The sequence below is a fragment of the Danio aesculapii genome, chromosome 20 (assembly GCF_903798145.1).
Source record: "Danio aesculapii chromosome 20, fDanAes4.1, whole genome shotgun sequence".
Lineage (NCBI taxonomy): Eukaryota > Metazoa > Chordata > Actinopteri > Cypriniformes > Danionidae > Danio > Danio aesculapii.
The window spans coordinates 22,848,019-22,872,547 of NC_079454.1; the positions used below are offsets into that span (position 1 = coordinate 22,848,019).

General features: G+C 37.8%; 1 protein-coding gene across 1 annotated transcript in view; it reads right to left on the reverse strand.

The window, feature by feature from the left end:
• The window catches only part of syne2a (spectrin repeat containing, nuclear envelope 2a), a 63,466-nt gene extending 54,639 nt beyond the window's left edge, over nucleotides 1-8,827 (reverse strand). The window contains exon 1 of the mRNA XM_056481502.1: nucleotides 8,688-8,827. The gene's annotated coding sequence lies outside the window, so the exon portion shown is untranslated. The remainder of the gene's footprint in view (nucleotides 1-8,687) is intronic.
• Between the last annotated feature and the right edge of the window lie 15,702 nt (nucleotides 8,828-24,529).

Genomic DNA, 24,529 nt, shown 5'->3' on the forward strand with positions numbered 1-24,529 from the left:
AACATCAGCGTAAAGTACCAACGTTAAGAAGGAAATGAAAGAAGGAAGTCTAGTTAGAGATTATAAGCTAATCATATTCCAACCCCACAAATACAATACTGACAGCCATTACAGTCTAATGAATGAATGAAAACAGAAGAGTAAGACACCAAGTGAATTACGAGGGAAGTATGAGTCAAGGGAAAGTAGATCATGAGCAAACATATGCACAGTTGCACACAGACATTATTTTGAGGTTTATGACTTCATTAAACAATATTGTGGCTGAAATGTTACAATGACAAGTGTATAATAACAAGTTTTAATACACTGTATACATATTGCACTGTAATTATGATTACTGTTTAATTGTTATTTTATATTCCGATTATTTTTCCACACAGTTTGTATGGCTAATCATCATAATAATGATAATAATTATCATCATCATCTTAAAGGTATTAATATAATATAATATAATATAATATAATATAATATAATATAATATAATATAATATAATATAATATAATATAATATAATATAATATAATATAGTATAATATAATATAATATAATATAATATAATATAATATAATATAATATAATATAGGCGTCACAGTGGCGTGGTGGCTAGTACAATCGCCTCACAGCAAGAAGGTCACTGGTTCGAGCCCCGGCTGGTACAGTTGGCATTTCTGTGTGGAGTTTGCATGTTCTCCCTGTTTTCGCGTGGGTTTTTCTCCGGGTGCTCTGATTTGCCCTACAAGTTCAAAGACATGTGGTTCAGGTAAATTGAATAAGCTAAATTGGCCATAGTGTATGTGTGTGAATACAAGAGTACATGGGTGTTTCCCAGTGTTGGGTTGCAACCGGAAGGGCATCTGCTGCTTTAAACATATGCTGAATAAGTTGGAGGTTCATTCCGCTGTGGCAACCCCTGATTAATAAAGGGACTAAGCCGAAAAGAAATTGAATAATATAATATAATATAATATAATATAATATAATATAATATAATATAATATAATATAATATAATATAATATAATATAATATAATATAATATAATATGGGTAACGCAGCAAGAAGGTCGCTGGTTCGAGCCTCGGCTGGGTCAGTTGGCGTTTCTGTATGGAGTTTGCATGTTCTCCCTGCCTTCGCGTGGGTTTCCTCCTGGTGCTCCGTTTTCCCCCACAGTCCAAAGACATGCGGTACAGGTGAATTGGGTAGGCTAAATTGTCCATAGTGTATGAGTGTGAATGAGTGTGTGTGGATGTTTCCCAGAGATGGGTTGCGGCTGGAAGGGCATCCGCTGCGTGAAACAGATGCTGGATAAGTTCGCGGTGGTTCATTCCGCTGTGGCGACCTCAGATTAATAAAGGGACTAAGTCGACAAGAAAATTAATGAATAATATAATATAATATAATATAATATAATATAATATAATATAATATAATATAATATAATATAATATAATATGGCTGCACAGTATATCGTTTCAGTATCAATATCACAATGTGCGAGTCCACAATAGTCAAATCGCAATGTAGTGTGGATTATAGTACTTTACAGTTAACAACAGAGTCATTTTAAATTGTATTATTTATTAAAGGTTTATTCCTTGCATGTGTTTTTAAGGCCTGTAACTGTCAACACTTCAAGCAAATTTAAGTCATTTGGGTACAATAAATTAAACGTTTGTAGCTTAAAGTGTACATCATATAATTATTTACTCAATGAAAACGACAAATTGCTGTATTGTTGTTATTATTATACAGTGCTTATTTAATTTCTGTTCATGAATACTGTTGTATTGAACTTTGGTTGTCATTGTTAAAATTAGCCTATATTTTAAGCAGATACATGCCCCTACAGCAATCCATCTCAAAGTTATTTAAGTCATCTGGTCGAATTGCATTTATATTGCAATATATATTGCAGTAAATTAAAATATAGCAATATCACTTTTTCCAATATCGTGGAGCCCTAATATAATATAATAATTCTAAATTACTTGACCTGTATTATTTCTTTTTAAATGCATGATTTGTATAGTTATTACTGGGTATTATAGTTATTTAAGCATTTTAGACCCTCTTGTAGTGTTAAAGATTGTTGAAAACAAAACAGTCCAATTATCTGCCTTTGTCTATGAAATGAAAGAGAATTCTAAAAAATTTATAGAGTGCATTTCCTAACAGCAACACAAACACAATCTTGTTCTTTATCTGAACTTTGAATGAGAGGATAACAGGTCAGGCACTGTCCTCAACACTCACTGGGCTACACTCCGTGTACCTTGTTATTTAATGTGAAAATGACTACATTGTATTGAGTGGGCAGTGTCTGAATCCCTCCTGACTCTTCCAGAACACACTCGCTTATTCAGCGCACACACACACACACAACTGTTGTTTCTGGTTGAGACTCAGAATCACCATCCTAAAAGAGCCAAAGCAGCAGTGTGGAAACTTCAGCCTCATTTACTGCTGCAAGAACTCCAGTAAAAGAGCAACAACGGTTTTGAGAGCAAGTATGCAGACAGACCGCGTGTTACCGACAGCCCATGTGCTTTTTTTCCATACGTGCACAGATGGACAGGGAGAGAAGAGACAGGGCAAAATAGATGGAGAGATCTATGTGGAATCTAATGCTATTGATAGGATGATCAGTGAAGACACGCAAAAAGCATTGTGTGTCAAGCAGTACCTGCACCTGTATGATACCAGTGTTCCCAAGAGGCATGGGACGATAACCGTTTTCAAGGTATACTGCGGTTTAGAAAAGTCAAGATTTTAACATATCTTTTCTAAGGTATGTGTACGATTTTTATTTACGTTTTTTTTTTTCAGGACAGTAACTCCAGCAGAAATTTTCAAAGATGTCATTTTAGATCGTAAAGAAATCTGTTTTTGAAACTAATGAAAACAGCAGAAGTCCATGATTTATTTTAATTATTTAGCCTGACATGTTTAGCTACTATTCCAAAATACTTTAAATGTTTCTCAAAATAAAAAGACTTATGTTCAAATGGGAAAATAGTTTTTGTTTTTTACCCAGACATTTTAAAAGAATATATTTTAGAGCAGTAATCAATATACCGTGGAACTGATATATTTATCTAAGTTAATATACCATCAGAATCTTATACCGGCAATTTGTAAGGTTTGCACCAATAACATCTTTCAAGTTCAAGCCTACACCAAAACTTTTAAAAAGTTGTACTTAATCTAATCTGTTTACTAAAAGTATACTGAAACTAATCTGATTGCGTAGAGATGCTTTTGTTTGTGGTGATGAGTGAATGGGAGCATAAAATGGGATTTTTGTCAATCACTGAATTAACAACATATAAAAAGAAAAGAAATTCCACTTTAGGTCATTTGAGGAATGTGTTTTGGGTTTATGACTGAGACCAGTTACTATGAAACAACTTGTTGAAATATGTAAAGTTTTATTTGCATTCCTGTCAAAACACTAATTAATCTAAAATAATAAAAGGCAAAAGGCAGAACCAGTGGTATTAGTTATATTGTATAATATATGTGTGTATTATATTATTTCTGTGCATATTATATTATATTATATTATATTATATCATATTATATTATATTATATTATATTATATTATATAATATTATATTATATTATATTATATTATATTATATTATATTATATTATATTATATTATATTATTTAAGATACATGAAAGATGACAGTTGGGGGCAGATGAAAGATATAGACATGTGCTGATTGCAATTTTGTAGGCCGTTTCAATTTTAAAAAGTTTGAGAAAGTAAAAAAAAAGTGTGACCTGCCGACACTGGTTTTGCAGATTCTGAACTATAATTGATGGAATATACAATTTGTTTTATTTTTTCAAATTTTTTGTATAGTATATAGCTTTTTGTATACTTTTTTTTCAAGGATAAAAAAAAATCTAAACTATTATTATTAGAATTAAGTTGGCAACCCCTGATTAATAAAGGGACTAAACCAAAATGAAAATGAATGAATGATTATTAGAGAATTGCTAACCTAGGGCACAGAGGTCAACTCGAGCGCATGGTCAACAATCTGTTGATACTCCAGTGGGTCATTTCAGAGAGAAGAGGCAATTACCTTTCGAAATGAGGGACAGAGTAGCTATTTTACCTCAGCAATCTCTGTCAGGATTTTATCATGTATGGGATTAGCTTGAATCAAGTTGCGTGCATAAAAGGATGCAAGATCAAACAACTCAGGCGGTCATGGAGGCAAATCATGAACATAGTGCCGTATATACACACTTTGAATAATTTCCACAGCAATAAGATATGATCATGCTTCTGTGAGTGTGAGTATCAGCGTCTCTGTGACAATCATGGGCCATGCCACCAGCAACTAATATTACACACCAGCTAGAATCAGCCAGAAACTCCAAAAAAAAAAAAAAAAAAGTTTAAAAAGCTTGCAGCCTTCAGTGAAACATGTTCAGTCCTGGTTTTGGGCTGCATTTCTGTAATACTGCCAGAACTGATAGGATTGTAAATTCTGGAAAGTACAGACAGGTTCTAATCCATTATGCCATTCCTTTGGGAAAGGCTTCGTTGATAAGGGGGTTCTTTTTATGAATTATAATGATACCAAATACACAGCTAATCCAGTGAAATCATATTTGGAGAGAAAAACTACTGGAGAATCCAGACATGAATATCATAGAGGCAGTATGGAATCAGTCTAAATCATGACCTAATGAGCAGCCAAGGTCTAATGGTTAGAAACTTGTGATCGTTACAAGGTTACAGGATGGAATCCTGACACTGGCAAGGATTGTAGGTGGTGGGAGTGAATAACCATCACTCTCTTCCACCTTCAACATCACAGCTGAGGTGAGACCCTTGAGCAAGGCACCAAACACCCAATATTTTCCCAGACAGCCCATTTCTACATGTGTTTTTTAGTCAATTTGGATAAAAGCATCTTCTAAATTCCTAAAAGTATATCTAAAAAAAACTCTTAAGACGTGCTGAGAGATGCCTGATAATCAGTGGTGTAAAGTAACACATTACAAATACTCAAACTACTGTGAATGAGTCGTTTTTTCCTCAGGAATTGTAATGTACCAAGTAGTTTTGAAAAACATGTACGCTCCAGTTACCACCAGGGGTGGAACGGAAATGCTATGTGGAAACTTCCACTATGGGTATTTCATCACAATCCAATCATCTAAAAAAGTATACAATCGGGCCAATGAGATGCCAATGAGTTGGCAGCGTCAGCATGCACAGCAGGTGCTACTTACAATTAATCTTGTATATAAGTGCTGTACGTGCCAAGCTGAGGCATCCTTTTCTAGCTGAAGAGCCTTCCATGGCTAACAGCTAAGGGGCAATCATTGTGGCGAAGGAACATAGTATTTCCGTTCCCCCGAGGTTATGCCAAGCCAAGAGCATAAGCGCACCTGCATCACCAGAGTCGCAGTCTTCCAACGTGTTCCCTGGCCCTTACTTATCACACTTATTAAGAAGTTTTACAGATTCAGATATATTTTCCGGGAATCGTAAACTGCACCTAGTTAAACTCTAGGAATTTTAAAATACTACAGTATGTAGAGAAAGCGTGCAGTTGCAATAGGGAGGACGCTGCGGAGGCCACCTTCTGCCCAAGTGGAGAGACCTGGTGGTGAGAAGATATATGGACTAGCCCTCAGAAGGGAGAGTACTCATTTGAAAAAGATGGTTGGGGGGATTGTGGCTGAGTAAGCATATGGGATCACCAGTGGGGAAAATCGCACATAGCAGGTACCTAAACCCAGAACGCAGGCTGACCAGTGAGCATGCCAACAATGTAATGGGCCATTACCTGAATCCTCCGCTGAGTCAGACACTGGGAGCCTCGGAGGAATCTCTGCAGGGTTCGCCAAGTGGGGAACTCAATTGACAGTAAGAAGGCACACGTATCTCTGTGTTAGAGAGAAAGGCGCAGCAAGCATTTTACAACACCTAACCAATTTTTATCATTCACCAGGGTTTCCCAGCATACGTGAGGATATCGGCTCCATTCAAAGATTTAAAAATCTCGCAAATGTATTAGGTGTCGCCCAGCCCGCAGCTCTACAAAGTCTGTTAGAGAGGCGCTAAAAGAGGAGGATAGCATGACACTGATCTGGCTTGTTCGGGGTCTTTCTTGGAGAAAAGTATACCACAGAGCAAATATACTCCACTTCAGGGTGTAGGCATGCCTCGTAGAGGATGCTCTAGCCTGACTGACGCCGTTAACCACCTAATCGGTAGATAACCCAAGTCCTCCGCGCTACATCTATGGACCACATGTGAGGTTACATAGATCTGGGTGCGGGTGCCAAGCGGGCCCACAATGGCACACTCAATATGGGGAATCGACTCTAACCCCCAGGCTGCTTCGCCATCAAGGTGGTGAGGGCGGAGGCACACGCAGATTGGACAGAGAAAGGTGCCCTCCAAGACTTTGTGAGCTTACTGTGCACTTCTAGATCTGACACCGTGCTCGCTGCCCCAGAGGGAGGAGAGAGCGGGTTCGAATCCTCATCAGAGAATTACAGCCCGTCCTCCGATGCAGCGATAGTCATCTGATTTTTGGTGTCATCAAGTGAGAGGGCGACCATCTAAATCGAAGTGCTTCTCTCACTCGAAGCTTGGATGGAGCGCATGGAGAAGCGAGAGGTCCGCAGGCCAGAGGGCGGCAAATTTACACCAACTGTAACCCTCAGATCTGCCCAAAGGCCAACTGCGGAGCAGGGGACAACTAGGATGAGTGCCCTTTTGCAAGAGTGAGCCGCAATCGTAACTGCGCAACAAACATGCCACCGCAGTGATGGCATGCACTGCCCACGAGCACAGCATCAACATGGTGGACCTCCAGACATGTAAGGCAGTGCTCTTGCCCATCATCCAGGGACAGGAATCCCTCGCATTTAGAAATGCAAAGTCGGAGTGATGTCTTAAAAAAGGCATGCTGCATGACCATGTTGCTCTTTTAGAAAATTTGCAACAATACATACCGCTCTGGAGGACCAGACCCAAAGAACGCCAGGCAAGGGAAAAACCCAGCTCGACAGTCTGCCGCTGAGTATCGCACACTCTGGACCAGGAGAAGCAGCCCGCTTTCTCGTTCTCTCTCTCTGTCGTAACAGTCAGAGAAACCCTCATCGACTCTCTCAGTAGCTTCGTGAAAGGATCTGAAGTGAAAAGGATCCCTTAGCTTGGCACACGAGTCTGACGAAATCCCCATAGTGGAAGTTTCCACATAGCATTGAAGTTCCCCTCCCGAAGGGGAACTTTTACTTTCCCTTGAGTACATTTTTACTGCAGTATCGGAACTTTTACTCCAAGTACTTTCCTTCAACCTGTAGTCGCTACTTTATTTTTTCTTGTCTATGGGGATTAGAAAAATCAGTCCTGTGATTCCTGACCAATCAAATCGCACATAGAAGGTAAATTGCATCATAATGAACTACCTCAAGACATGGGCGATTTATAATTGCAGCAACTGGAAGCATTAAAAGTATCCAAGAAGATGTCCAAAATCTTTACACACATTGACTATTTAGTTTGCATAGTTTCAGTTTGTGTTGTTAAAAAGGAAACTAATAAGTATAAGTATGAATATTATATACAGTACTGTGCAAATTTCTTAGACAGACAAAGTAATGGCTTAAAGGTGCCATATTGTGCATTGATTCAATAAGTTGAATTGAATTTTGCAACGTACTGTCTAATGTATAATATGTAAAAAAATTAAATAAATAAAAAAATTATACATCTGTCTAGAAACATATAAACTTTTCAACTTTTTTGCTTTTGCACATGCCTTTTTTACATCGAGTACATACTGTATATAACCACACTCAAATAATTTGCTCTTTTATTTTTAAGATCTTTCAGCACATAAATAATTAAATTAAATAAATAAATAATATAATGCTCCTAAAACAGCTCTCTGTGTCCTTGTTTAGCATATTTAATTATTTTACATCTGATTTCTAGACTACAACATCTCTTGAAAATGCTACTGTCAGGCTTCGAGACAAGGCATGGGCTGGTATAAGATTCTGACGGTATGACAACCTTGGAAAAAAATAACATGGTTTCACGCTATTGTGATTACTGCTCTAAAATATGTTGATGTTAAATGTCTGGGTAAAAAACAAAAAACCTTTTTCCCCTTTGAAAACAATATATTTTATTTTGAGAAACATTCAAAATATTTTGGAGCAGTAAACATGTCAGGCTAAATAATTTAAATGAATCATTGACTTCTGCTGTCCTCATTAGTTTTAAAAACACAGATTTCTTACCAATTTAAAACAGCATTATTGGATATCTTTTCTGCTGGAGATAATGTTGTCCTAAAAATCTAAACGTATCTAAAAAAAATTCTAAAAAGATGTAAAAAAAACAAAAAAACAAAAAACAAATTTGATTTAAAAATCTTACATATACCATAGGAACAGTATAGCAGAAAATTTTGGCAGTTTTACAACCTTGACTTTTCCAAACCGCGGAATACCTTGAAAACTGTTAATGTCCCATGCCTATTCGTGAGACCATCTAAAAGTCGTTGTTTATTTTCAACAAGGACATTAACATGCAATGGTGCTATTTCCACAAATGACCTAAACAACTACAAGTGTGCCATTGCATCGCAGCTGCTCTGGGTCTCATAAATGCAATAACAAGAGTACTTACAATACGCAGTGTCATAAGATGACATGCACGTCCTCATTCTCACTGTTCCACTTTGACTGAAACTGTATCAGATGACACTGCCTGTGGTTATTATTATTGCAATGACACGGTCTCCAAAGTGACACTCATTCAAAGGTGACTTCAGTATAATCACGCAGCACACATTTCTGGGTCATTATGGAAAAGCAGAAATAAATGTTTTAAACCAAACTTAGTGCATTTTCAAGACTCCTAACTCATCTATGACATAACAATGACAGCGCCCCAAAACATTCAGCTAATTAAATAGCAAGACCAGACAAAGTCTCACACTGAAAAGACCTGTTAGGTGCGGTGTGATACAGGCATGGGTGGGGATGGCATTGCATTAATAATCACAGTTACAAAGAATCATATTACTTTAGACATAAAGGTAGTGTAGTTAAACTAATGCAAAATAATAATAATAATAATAATAAATAAATAATTAGGTGGGGCAGCACGGTGGGGACCACGATCGCCTGGCTCTGAAGGTCTGGTTCAAGCCCCAGCTGGGTCAGTTGGCAATTCTGTGTGGAGTTTGCATGTTCTCCTCGTGTTCGCGTGGGTTTCCTCCGGGTGCTCAGGTTTCTCCCACAGTTCAAAGACATGCCGTTCAAGCCGTAATGTATGTGAGTGTGTGCAAGAGTGTGTTGGTGTTTCCCAGTGTTGGGTTGCGGCTGGAAGGGCATCTTGTAATACATATGCTGGATAAGTTGGCGGTTCATTCCGCTGTGGCGACCCCTGATTATTAAAGGGACTAAGCCAAAAAGAAAACGAATGAATGAATGAAATTATTAGATGTGAGGTGGGGGTGTATCCTGGTGTACAACAATATCTGTTAATATTAGATCTTAACTGTTGAGCTACATAGAAGAAATTTGGTAAACTTCTCTTTAAAAAATAATAGATGAGTTGCAGCATTATGGATGTGACATTTGCAGTAAAAATTCTAAACATAAATTCACAGAGAAAGATAATGTTAACTTTATATCGAAACTTCTGTTTATATTTTGCAAAACTACTAACCACAGAGTAATGGGATCAGAAAAATATCAATCTGTAAACAACTTTTAGGTTTCAAATGAGGAAAATAAACATGCGTTATGGATGTGATGAAAAAAGTTAGCGAGTTTCAGTACAAGACATACTTTGTAGAAATTCTGTGAATTAAACTGCACGACCTCAAAAGAAACAATGCTAATCTAAAGAACAAAAGTTGGCTCACTCTAGAACAAAAATGATTGATTTTATTTTGTTTGACATTTTTGCATTTATGAGGAAAAAGCTTCGTTATGGATGTGACAGATGTGAAATTGGCACTGTGTGACTTTGGTAAATCAATTATAATTGTTTAAAAACATTGACAGTACTATAAAATACAAGCCTACACAAAAACATTGAAAGGGTTTCAATATTTTGGTGAAAACTTAATTTTTTTTTCATGGCAAGGTTGACATGTGCATGGAATTGCTCATTATAAGCTTTACACCCAAATACTGTATAATACCACACCTATTAAATGTGTTACAAACGTTCTAAATACATTTAGTCAGCCTGAAATAACTTAAGAGCACAAATACTATTAATAAGCACTTTCAGTAAAATATTCTGAAACTAATTACAACCTGTATGCATTGTTAGAAAGCTTAAGGTGAGACACTGCAGAAAAAAATACTAATAATAAATAATAATAAAGTGGTAAATAATAATGGAAATATCACTTGAAAATAAATAGTTTTCATGCACCTGTTAATATTGCAATTTTAGGCTTTCTTTATTTTATATTACAATACAAACCTTAAAAAAATCTAAATCAAAACCTCTCAAAATTATCCTTTTTTTTCAGCCATAAAAGAGCGATAAATCTCAACTTTATCAGCGTTACATCCACCAAACAATCTGTTTCAGAAGGTTGTTAGAGATGTTCATATAATATATGGTTTGATATACAACATTTATTCTAAATCAGATTTAATTTAAATGTTCCAGATGGAACATTTATCTTTTCCAGCTGTACTTAAAATTTTCTTAAGTTCTTAAAGAGATCCCCAAATCCCCTCTGCAAAAACCTTTGGACTTCATGCTTTTTTTACTTAACATAAATTAAAATTAATAGGAACACTTTAATATGAAAAATAATCAATCTACTGGTGAAGTCTGCTGATAACTAGGCATATTAGGGTTTTTTACCTTGTTTACCTGCAGATTCTTACCTTACCTGCTGCAACTTTTACTATCAGCCAAAATAAATTCTAGTGCACATTTACTGTGAGAATAGTCAAAGCTTTTATATGATAAAACTCTTCTACTTTTTAAATGAATGTAAAACATGAACATCTCTAAATGATCTGATACATGGTTAACGTTCATGACTTGAATCGCGCATGGCAGCAAGAAGAAATAAGCTGACAGCTCTAGCTTGCAGTTCGTTCATAAAACACAGAAAGTTTTACAAACTCACAATAAGGCTGTCCGCTGCGTGAAGTCGTTAACTATTCCCCTCAATTATTCCCAAACTGCACCTTTGGACGCACTGGAGGTCGAAATGAAAACAAACCGTGAACACGGCGTCGCGGCAATGATTTGTTTGAAGTGTTTTTACCCCGCCTTCAGTCCTCTTGAACTTGAACACACCTTTTCAGTCCTCTCATGTTGGAATCATTTCACAGAATTGGTTCGTTTGAACGGAATCTTTGTTTCTAAAAGGTGAATTGTTCATAAGTGTGGTTTTCTTGTTCTGTTTTTATATTTTAAAATGCTAGCTAAACGCAGTGTAGCATTTTTATATGTCTTTCAATATATCTCGTCATAACTTTACTCTTAAAGTATGAAATGGCTAAAAAGAATCATACAAAGGAATCGGTTAAAAAAAGCATTCAATCGCCACATTGGAGTCGCAAAAGTTACAAGGTAGCATTTGCACTTGAAATTTGTATGCAGCCTGAAATATTGAACATGAGCACAAACGTTTAACTTACTTTTTTTAAATAATTATAAGCGTTCAAAGTACGATAATGCGCAAAGGCTCCACGGTGCATATGTGTATGTGTGTGTGTGTGTGTGTGTGTGTGTGTGTGTGTGTGTGTGCGTGTGTGTGTGTGTGTGTGTAGAACAAACGCAGCTTTCAAAGGCCGTATGAACAATAACGGAAATCTGGCTATAGCATTTTTGAAACAAACAAACAAACAAACAGATATGTGCGTACAGTGTATGTATGTGTGTGGTCGTCGTGAGGAATAAGGTTAGGTAAAGAGTTTGCTCATTAGAACAATCAAGTCTATGGAAAGTCCCCATGCATAAAACCAACGTCCATGTGTGCGTTTCTGTGGAAAGACTGCCCCCTGTTGTTTATAAGCATATAAAACATCTGAAGCAAGACACTTGCTTTTTTAGCTTTTTCTTTTAAATTACATATCCAACATTTGATGTTGAATTTCGTCTTGTTTTTGGAACTTAAACATTTAAATTTATATTTTACAATCTTAATCTTTAAAAAAAACAACATTACAATAACACATTACTTTTCTTAAAAAGTAAGTAACACATTTAGTTACTATTCAGGAAGTAAAAAAAAAACACAGGACTGTAACATACTTTCCCCGTCCTGTCTCAGATATGTAAAAAAATAAATTAATTAAAAAAAAGAGCAATCAGAGAAATCACCCATTCTGAGAGGTTAGTATTCTGCCACAAATACGTATGTCTGAGGTACAGTAAGCGGGAATGAGACGCTTTTCATGACCAGGTGTAATTTATTTATAAAAATTTTATTTTGGATGAAAATGTGTACTGAAGATTGATTGATGCTGCCTCTCCCAAAGCTAGGAACCAGTCCACAAAACACGAGGGTTTCTGCAGAACTTAGGAGCACAGATTTATTCATTGTTTCTCAAAACATCATAGTTCCACACCAACATGACTTGTGATGACAATACACCTGACATAATGATGCACAAGAAATGTGCATCTTCTGTTGCTTGTAAACAATAAATCAAAGCAATTGGTTTGTGAAACAAAGCTTGGAGAGCACAGGCTAGGGTTGGCTAATACTATAGTCGATTGACCGGAGCATCCTTATTATTATTATTATTATTATTATTATTATTATTATTATTATGCATAATTAAGTTTATTGATGGAAAGGTCTCTTACGTCAGCCTGCCAGATGCAAAGCTGACTGATGAGAGAAAACTATTGGATGGTCATTTTCTGTTTTTATCTGTCTTCTGCAGTGACCTGAAACAAAACATAAACAGTATAAACACAATAAATAAAGAGCATATAAAAGCAGTTTGAGCCGGTTCATGACATTGAAAGTTGGGTCTTGCAGCTTGATATCATCTGAAAAGACTGCCCAGCAGCATTATGAAAAGGAGCAGCCCTAGTGAGTACACCGTGATGGGCTTTGCGTGGTACGCGTCATGTTGAAAATACTCTGGAGGACAGTAAAGTCCTGTGCCTGCAAGAAAAAGATTTTGTTTTAAATGTCCAGAACACAAGAATGTTGACTACACACATATGTCTGAGAGAGCGAATTAATTTAACAGCAAAGTGATCCACAGGGCCAAACAAAAACTTTACCATTTCTGCAAATAATTACAAAAAATCTGCAGATTTATGCAGAATGATTTGTGTACAGTAACTAAAACATTAACACAAAATAAATAAAAAAATACAAAACTAAATAGCCTTGTGTGAAAAAATGCTTGTCCCCTAAACCTAATAACTAGTTGGGTAGCCCTTAACAGCAAAATTACACATATTTTGGTAAACAGCAGAATTCGTTGTTCCATCACAGCAAGTCTTCCAGATCCTGAAGCAGCAAAACAGCGCCAGACCATCACACTATCACCAAACACATTTTAATGTTGGGATGATGTTCTTCTTCTGTAATATGGTGCTACATTTACACCACACATAAAAAGGACACACACCTTCCAAAAGGTTTAACTTTTGTCTTGTCAGTCCACAGAGTATTTTGCCTCTAGTTTGGAGATAATCAAGATGTTTTCTTGTGAGACAAGCATTTATGTACTTTTTGCCATGCAGCTCTGCCAAGCAAACAAATTTTTTTTGTCTAGTCTCTTTCTTAAACAGGTCGCACACCGGAAACGCCGCTCAGCACCGCAACACGTCGCGCACATGACAGGTAAAACAGGTCGCACACCAGAAGCGGCACGTAGCGCCACACAGCGCCATACATTTCAGAATTCTAAACATCGGTTTCAATCAGGGTACATACACCGGCACCGCAAGTCGGCGGCTGTCGGCGGCGCTCAGCCACGACTCTGGACACTGTTCATTTCTCTGCCGCACCACAGAGCGCCATCTGATTAGTTTCATGTTAAATATCATGCGAATGTCCGCGTCTGGTGTGTGATACTTTTAACTGTCATGTGCGCGCTGTGTCGCGACCTGCTTCAGTGTACACACACCGGCGCTGCAAGTCGGCGCCCAGCCACGACTCGCGACACTCGTGACACAAAAATCCTTAGTTTGTCTATGATTAACCTCATGTAATATTAATTGTGAGGTAAATGAGATATACATATATACACACACACACATATATATATACACACACTTGAAGTCAGAATTATTAACCCCCTTTTGAATTTTTTTTTTTCTTTTTAAGAATTTCTCAAATGATGTTTAACAGAGCAAGGACATTCTCACAGTATGTCTGATAATATTTTTTCTTCTGGAGAAAGTCTTATTTCGGCTAGAATAAAAACAGTTTTTAATTTTTTAAAAACCATTTTAAGGACAAAATTATTAGACCCTTTAAGCTAATTTGTTTTTCGATAGTCTACAGAACAAACTATCGTTATACAATAACTTGCCTACTTACCCTAACTTGCCTAGTTAACCTAATTAACCTAGTTAAGCCTTTAAATGTCACTTTAAGCTGTAAAGAAATGTCTTGAAAAATATCTAGTCAAATATTATTTACTGTCATCATGGCAAAGATAAAATAAATCAGTTATTAGAAATGAGCAGTGTTGTGCAAGTTACTTCCAAACTGTAATACATTACAGATTACTTATTACTGTGATTTAAAAGTAATCCCTTACCTTACAATATTACTGTCTCAAAATTGTAATATGTTACATTACTCTTATATTACTTTTTAGTTACTTTCACCAAAATAACTACAGAATTAGAACTTAACATTCTAAAATGACTAAATGTACTGCAGAGCATTTTACATCCAGTAGAAAGCGATATGATGTAGCAGAATGACGGTGACCTATCCAGGCTACTAACAATAAAGTATATATTTGGCAACGTGAAAGCTCAAGACAATGCAAGAAAGGATAAGAGCCAGAATCACAAATGATCAAAGTCTGTTGAAAGTATGGTAAAGGTAAAGTGATTATCTGGCAAGATCTGTGAATAGCTTGGCTATTTTCATATTAGACACAACAGGCCTATATGTAAACTCCAATGCCATGACCAGATGCATTTTTTTCTTAATCTTGCCATTATTCTATTCACTTTAAATTCAGGTTCACAACACAAAACTGTCATGCACAAAGTGAGCATGATGAACATAGCTTTCTCAATATAATGCTCGTGCACCAATTTCCTCTGTGGACAAAACTGCTTGTGAGCTCTCAAATATACGCTGCTCGCGTGCAAATTTTCTCATGCTCTCTCAAATATGCACTGCTCAAGCACAAAATTTCTAGTGCGCTCACAGTACACTACTCGCTCAGTGAGATTATATGCAGACTCACAATTTGTGTCTTGTGTTCCCTCTTCCTTTCATGCTTTTTGATATAATTTATATTTGTACACTATTTATTAACAATAACCAAAATACTAAAATAGACTTACATATAAAATTTTTAATCAAATCCACTATAACCTTTTTTGTTGTTTGTTATATGATGAAATATTTCCAATTTCAAACACTTAAGACAAAGAGAAAAGAAGTTGAATGCAAAGAATACATTTTTAAAAAACATTTATTAAACATCCAAAAGGTGCACCATACTAATCAAATAAAACAACATTTAAACAAAAATATAACGAATGCAAGCAGAAATGTAACCGATAAAAATAGGGGAAAACTTGATGAGGTATTATAGCCTACTGAACTATTCACTCCTCAAATAAATCTCACTATCAATCCCATTTTATCATGGCAACTAAAATAAATTGAACACGTCTCTGTTGTCTTCCACATTGCTGATGAGATTGTGGAGGACATTTTCCCTGTCATGTACAGTGTTTTGAACAGTTCTACAGTAAAGTACTTCAATTAATCAGTTGTGCTAATACTAGTTGCTATGGTAACACAAGCGTAATATAAACAAATTACCCAGTGCTGTAGTTTTTTTTTACAATATAGGGTATACTATACTACAATTCACCACACTTTACTGTAGTAAAACTACACTTTGTATTTCATTTTATCAGTTCACTATTCTTACTACAGTATGCTGAAGCATTCATTAACAAATTGTAATTAATACTAGCCTAAAACATAGGCAGTATATCTAACACTCAAAAACACAAGTATTTATTATAGAATTTATCATAACCTTTTAGTGTTTCGTGTATTGCTAATAAATACCGTAGCAATATATAAACCATATCAACATTCTTGGGATAACCAATTGAACAGGATGATCTCTGGAGAGCAAAAGCACGAAAAGAAGAGGAAACATGAGGCACAAAATGTGAGTCTGCATCATCTGACGGAGCCAGAGCAGATCATTCGCACGTGAGCAGCCGTGTTTTGAGTGCATGCGACTGCGAAAAAAAAATTGCGGTCGAGTTGTCCACGAACAGAGAATTACATGAATGCGCTTTTGTAAAACTGCGCTTACGACTGTTGTCAGTGAAATAACGCCATGTGCACATACGTCCATCTCGCGAATGTACTGTCTTCTCCTCATCTATTTTGCCGCTCTTCCTCTGCACGTCAGGGCTTGACCTTACTGTGAACCGGGCTGAGCCAATAGCCTCGGACCTCGAGCTTAGAGGCTGAAATCATTCCGCGTTCAAAGTAAAAAAGTTCCAATAGCCAGAGGGATATTAATGACAACACGCGCATATATTCACTAACCACGAACAGAAAATAGAACTTACTTGCGGTATTTTTTATTTGGTAATGTCTTGCTGGCGAAAAGTTTGTTGTAACGCATGCGTTACTGAACATGTACCGAGTAAAATATTACTGAAAATGTATAAGTAATGCCTTACACTACTGCGTTACTGGAAAATGTAATACATTACTGTAATACATTACTTTTGTAACGCATTACTCCCAACACTGGAAATGAGTTATTAAAATTATTATGTTTAGAAATGTGTTGAAAAAAAATCTTCTCTCCGTTAAACATAAATTACGGAAAAAATAAACAGGGGGCGAATAATTTTGACTTCAACTATATATATATATATATATATATATACACACACACTCATATATATATATATATATATATATATATATATATATATATATATATATATATATATATATATATATATGTATACACACTTTTTGTGAGGTAAAAAACAAAAGGGGGGCCTTTGGATTTGCTATAGCACCAGGGCCGAATGTGTTCTTAATCCGGCCCTGTGTATACTGTATTATATTTCCAGTATTTTTATTCCAATTTCAAAACTTTCATTTCATGGTTACTGCCACTAGAGGGCCTATAGAGATCAATATACACGCAGGTTCTATAAAAGGACAAAAAAACTTAAATATATATATATATATATATATATATATATATATATATATATATATATATATATATATTGGAAATTTAAAAAGTAAATGCTAGATTTGTGAAATTTAAATTTAGATTTGTGTGTGTGTCTGTGTGTGTGTGTTTGTGTACTCACCAGCATTACAGGGTCACCATGGTATAGAGGGACACATCCGTGACCCTGTAATTCTGAGACCCACTATGTTGTTTTATGACTCCTAATAAAACCCCTTATTAGTTTTTGATGCATTTGAAAAATTTACCCTACATACCATGATGTGCGTGTGTATAAATTTTACAACTGTCCCCTTAAACCATGATGTGATGTTTTCATACAATACAATTTCCCGGGAAATTTTACAACTGTCCCTATTAACCATGATGTGATGTTAACAATTTCCCGGGAAATTTCCCTTTTCTAATGAATAGCACTTTTAAGGGTCTAAACAAGCTCACGAAACTTTGCACACACACACCAAAAGTGGCGAAGATTTACATTTGATATGAGCTTCAGAAGTGGGTGTGGCAAAATGGCTCGACAGCCCCACCAATGTGTGTGGGTTTGACAGAGTAGCCCCTGAGCTGCTACGTTTCACCCACACGAATAAAAATTAACACACAAATCAAACATGCCAAAACCTACAAAAAAAGTGTCTTGAAGCGAAATCCAAAAGTGAACAGGAAGTGGGATATTTTTAAATTCCTTTTCAAAAAAGTGCAGGTTTTGCCGTTTCCAGGTGTTGTATTTTAACAAACTCCTCCTAGGGATTTTATCAGATCAACACCAAAATTGGCTTTTGTCATCTAAAGGCCTTGGCGATGTTAAATTGTGAAGATCCAGAGTTTTCGTAGAAGGGCGTGTCCGTGGTGACCTCACAAACTTTGATGTTTCGCCACGAAACAGGAAGTTGTTATAACTCAGACATGCATTGTCCGATCTGCCTCAAAATTCACTTGTTTGATAACAGTCCTGACCTGAACACGTTTACATTTACATTTAGTCATTTAGCAGATGCTTTTATCCAAAGCGACTTACAAAACCAGCTTTCATCAGCCGTCTTGGTGAACTTCTACCGCTGCACAATAGAAAGCATCCTGACCAACTGCGTCACAGCCTGGTATGGAAGCTGCTCTGTTGCTGAGCGTAAGGCACTGCAGCGGGTGGTAAAAACTGCCCAACGCATCACAGGGACTACACTGGCAGCCATAGAGGATATCCAAAAGAAACACTGTCTGCGCCGAGCACGCAGTATTCTAAAGGACACCTCTCACCCTGCTCACAGACTGTTTTCTCTCCTGCCTTCCGGCAGACGCTTCAGGCTCCCCCGGACAAAAACCAGCAGACTGAGGAACAGCTTTTTCCCCAAAGCTGTCTCCTTCTTGAACTCTGCCCCTCAATGACTCTTTTGCCCCCCCAATACACCCCCACACTCCTCTAACTTATACTCCTCACAATCACTGCACTATTTAACATTTGCACATTTAAAGTTTGCACATATTCATTGCACTACATTGCACTGATTCACTTATTTGAACTGGACATACCCACTGCACATGGACATTTGTAATTATGTTTATCTATCTGCACACTTCTGCTATTAATAGCAACCTGTACATATATTCATTTATTGTGAATCTGTTCATAGCTAATACAACCTGTATATAATGTTGATAGTACATCCATCTGTAAATATTACCATAATTTTTCTATAACTGCACTTTATAACTTATACCTATATCCTGCACTTGCTGCTATTGCACTGCTGGTTAGACCTAAACTGCATTTCGTTGCCTTGTACTTGTACATGTGTAATGACAATAAAGTTGAATCTAATCTAATCTAATCTTACAAATGAGGGCAAGGAAGCAATTTACACAACTATAAGAGCAACAGTAAATAAGTGCTAAAGACAAGTTTCAGGTGTGTAAAGTCTAAGAAGCAAAGCATTAGTAATGTTTTTTGTTGTTGTTGTTGAGAGAGTACAGTAAGTGGTATAGCCAGAGACACAGTTACAGATTAGGAAGGAAAGTGGAGACTAAATAGTTGAGTTTTTAGTCGTTTCTTGAAGACAGCAAGTGACTCTGCGTTCTGATGCAGTTAGGGAGTTCATTCCATTCATTGGTTTACGTGCCAATATCCAGTTACAGTTATAGCGCCACCTGCTGGCAACATTAAATGAAATGTTTTACACTGTAACAAACTCCTCCAAGCAAGTTCTGTTAGTATAATCCAAAGGCCTTTGTGACGATAAATTGTGAAGATTGTGAAGAGTTTTCGCCAAAGGGCGTGGCAGACTGACAATGTTCAGTGCTTTGCCACTGGGGAAGAAGTACTTATAATTCAGCCACACAATGTCTATATTTTCCTGAAAATTCACAAACTTGATGAGATTTCTCTCCTGAAGACATCTATGTTCCGATATTGAGTCACAGTCATAGCGCCACCCTTTCATTGCAAATCATTGCCACAGCGAGGTCCCTTTCATCACTACTTGCAGCTTTATCTATATTTATTTATTCATTCATTCATTTTTCTTAGTTCCTGATTTATCAGAGGTAGCCACAGCGGAATGATCCACCAACTACTCTGGCATATGTTATACACAGTAGATCCCCTTCCAACTCAGTACTGGGAAACACCCCTACACTCTCTCAATCTCACACATGCCCGTACACTACAGCCAGTTTTTTCTGTTAATTCATTCTGATGTGGCAGCCCCTGATAAATCAGGGACTAAGCCGAAGGAAAGTGAATGAATTAATAATTTTAGTTCTTTTTGAAAACAATATTGATCATGCTGCTCCATTTGTACCCTGTTTTTGTTTTCAATATTACATGATAATATTACAACTATTTATCAGCAATTGCACACAAGTACAGCAACTGCATACTGTTTTGAATGGAGGACAATCAGAAAGATGATCATTTAATTTCCCCATAGAGTATTTTGTTCCATTGTTTCCTAACCATGTCACCTCAAAGGAATCTCCACAGCCATTGTAAAATGCATTCCACTTCAAGTGAACGAGGGAATCTTACATGGACATACCCTCGACCCCTCGAGCGAATCTGCTTAAAATCTACACTCCAGAACCTGTATCTCACAGAATGCAATGCAATTGTGACATCACAACAGTGTAGATTCCAGTGCTCAAGGGTTTAGGCCAGTGGTTCTCAAACTTTTTTCACCTCAGAAAAATAAATGTCAGCATTGCATAGTAGACCTAATTAAGCTGCCACAGCACTGCACAGTTGAAAAACAAGGCAGATTAATTCCTATTATTAAGAATAGTTATTATTGTCAGCTACTTTAAACATTATAAATAATTTGAATATTACTGTGTTTGCAGGTAAAAAAAAACAAAAAAAAAAAAAATTAAAGTTTAAATTAAAATGTGCTTTTAAAAATGTATCAAAATGGCTCTGTTCTTGAAAAGTCAAAAAAAGAACTGCTGAAAAGAACATTTTTTTCCTCCGTTAAACAGAACTTGGGAAAAAAATTAAACAGGGGGGCTAATAATTCAGGGGGGCTAATAATTCTGACTTCAACTGTATATATATTTTCAATAATACTCATAAAGGAAACATAGGCCGTATATGTGCCATTTATATATATATTTCAAGTAATATGGAAAACCAGTGCATGTTTTTTTCAAAACTAATATTGGATTTTTAAAAAAATGCGTGTGCATGTAAAGCAATAATTTGCACAATGAAAAAAGTTATGGGCATTTTCTTAAAAGTAGTATATATATATATATATATATATATATATATATATATATATATATATATATATATATATATATATATATATATGTATATATATATATATTTAAAAAATTAAATTAATACTTATATAGTTAGTAGTATATATATATATATATATATATATATATATATATATATATATATATATATATATATATATAATTTTTAAGTAGTCTATTATGTTTTTTTATTAATGTCTACTTTTTTACAAATTTACAAATTTGACATTCAAATCACTGCTGCAGCAATGTTCTAGCCCAGGGGTCACCAAACTTGTTTCTGGAGGGCCGGTGCCCTACAGATTTTAGCTCCAACTCTAATCAAACACACCTGAACAAGCTAATCAAGGTCTTACTAGGTATACTTGAAATATCCAGGCAGGTTTGTTAAAGCAAGTTGGAGCTAAACTCTGCAGGAACACCTATAAACCTAGGCCCTCCACCTAAGGGGTCTCTGACCCCAGCAAGCTACCCAGGGACTAACCTCTCTCCCTGGACTTGCAGTCTGGGCCCCAGAAAGCCCCCTTGCCCTCCAGGACTGAGATTGGTGACCCCTGTTCTAGCCTATAGGCCCATGTCGTGTACATTACATACATTTCTTAATAAATAGCCTAGGCTACTATAAATTAAAACCATTAACGTAGCCAATATATTTTTGTTTTCCCAAGCTTTGGAGACATAATGTACATTCTGCATTCCAAAGGTCACCTATAACTTTTGTCATGAGCCACGGCTGCATTCAACATGGCATTAATGATTTCAAAGTGCACTACGAAGGGAGCACAAGTGTCAGAATGATGATTGCTCAAACTGAACTGCAAAAAATACTTTGAAAGCAAATTAGACGTAAAAGAGATTGCTCTAATGTTTCTTTTTTTTAATGTTTAAATGTTGGAACGTTCTATTCACCTCATTCTCCGCGTACGAGTGGGCGCAGCCATTTGAATTATTTTGGCTCGAGACTTCCGGTCTTATTGACTTCCATTAAATTTTAGACATAAAAACAGCTCGTTTTGCTGTTTGGTGTTGCAAATGGATATTTTCTTATTATATAATTCTACTTTGTCTGTATTGTCATGCAAACACTTGTTAGTAGAATAAGTATTTTAATAGTTTTCTGCCGTTTATTATTCCTAGTTGTTTCTCCCATAGGCAGCTGAAGCGGACGTTCTAAAACAATTGCAAAAACGAGTGCACTTCCACATTGAAGAATAAGGTCAATATGAATAGGGCTTAGTGGGGATAACTGGGAATAGAACACAACCATGAACTATGATTCTATCTAAAGCTCATCCATCCATCCATATATCTTTTTATTTATCCATCCATCCATAAATCTTTTTTTCCATCCGTCCATGTGATCTTGACTTCTTGAGAAAATCTTAGGTTTCAAAGCAGCAATGTTTGTTTTCGTGAAGGCATCTGCTGCTTCTCTGAGGCTTCTGTGGGCATCCTTTAACAGGATAACCTGGCCGATATAAATAACTTTTTAACAGGGACATGGTTTGGTATAGCATTGAGAATAATTATTAAAACTTAATGATATCTCATATCAAAAAGTAGTGTAATTTAAATTTAATTGAAAGCACAATGTTGGGTCAAATATGGACAAACCCATTCTTTATATCAAAAATGTTGTTTAAATTGAATTGTAAACCTAAAGACATTCCATATTTGCAGTCTTCGATATTTAATCAGATGTTTGTTATTGTTCATTTTTCAAATATAGACTTAGAATTAGATTTTTATCTATAATTTTGCATTTTAAGTTGGCCTCTGGGTAGATTGCTGGCGTCAGGGACCCCTTAGGTGGAGGGCAAGGAGCCCTCTGGGCCCAGACTGCAAGTCCAGGGAGAGAGGTTGGGCCCTGGGTAGCTTGCTGGGGTCAGGGACCCTTTAGGTGGAGGGCAAGTGGGCCCTCTGGGGCCCAGACTGCAAATCCAGGGAGAGAGGTTGGCCCCAGGGTAGCTTGCTGGGGTCAGGAACCCCATAATTGGAGGGCAAGAGGCCTTCTGTGGCCCAGACTTCAAGTCCAGGGAGAGAGGTTGGCCCCAGTGTAGCTTGCTGGGGTCAGGGACCCCTTAGGCGGAGGGCAAGGAGCGCCCTCTGGTGCCCAGATTGCAAGTCCAGGGAGAGAGGTTGGCCCTGGGGAGCTTTCTGGGGTCAGGGACCCTTTAGGTGGAGAGCAAGGGGAACCCGGGGGCTCAGACTCTCTCTCTCCACGGAGAGAGGTTGGCCCCTGGGGAGCTTGCTGGGGTCAGGGACCCTTTAGGTGGAGGGCAAGGGGCCCCCTGGGGCCCAGACTGCAAGTCCAAGGAGAGAGGTTGGCCCCTGGGTAGCTTGCTGGGGTCAGGAACCCCGTAATTGGAGGGCAAGTGGCCTTCTGTGGCCCAGACTGCAAGTCCAGGGAGAGGGGTTGGCCCCGGGGCAGCCTGCTGAGGTCAGGTACCCCTTCGGAGAAAAGCAAGGGGGCCCTCTGGGGCCCAGATTGAAAGTCCAGGGAGGGAGGTTGGCCCCTGTTTAGTTTGCTGAGGTCAGGGACCCCTTAGGTGGAGGGCAAGGGCGCCCTCCTGGGCCCAGACTCCAAGTCCAGGGAGAGCGGTTGGCCCCAGGGTAGCTTGCTGGGGTCAGGAACCCCATGATTGGAGGGCAAGAGGCCCTCTTTGGCCTAGACTGTAAGTCCAGGGAGAGAGGTTGGTCCCTGGGAAGCCTGCTGAGTTCAGGGACCTTTTCGGAGGAAAGCAAGGGGGCCCTCTGGGGCCCAGACTGCAAGTCCAGGGAGAGAGGTAGGGCCCTGGGGAGCTTGCTAGGGTCAGGGACCCTTTATGTGGAGGGCAAGGGGGCCCTCTGGGGCCCAAACTGCAAGTCCAGGGAGAGAGGTTGGCCTCTGGGTAGCTTGCTGGGGTCAGGAACCCCAAATTTGGAGGGCAAGTGGCCTTCTGTGGCCCAGACTTCAAGTCCAGGGAGAGAGGTTGGCCCCTGGGTAGCCTGCTGAGGTAAGGGACCGCTTCGGAAGAAAGCAAGGGGGCCCTCTGGGGCCCAGACTGCAAGACAAGGGAGAGAGGTTGGCCCTGGGTAGCTTGCTGGGGTCAGGAACCCCATAATTGGAGGGCAAGTGGCCTTCTGTGGCCCAGACTGCAAGTCCAGAGAGAGAGGGTTGGCCGCTGGGTAGCCTGCTGAGGTCAGGTACCCCTTCGGAGAAAAGCAAGGGGGCCATCTGTGGCCCCGATTGCCAATCCAGGGAGGGAGGTTGGCCTCAGAGTTGCTTGCTGGGGTCATGGACCCCTTAGGTGGAGGGCAAGGGGGCCCTCTGGTGCC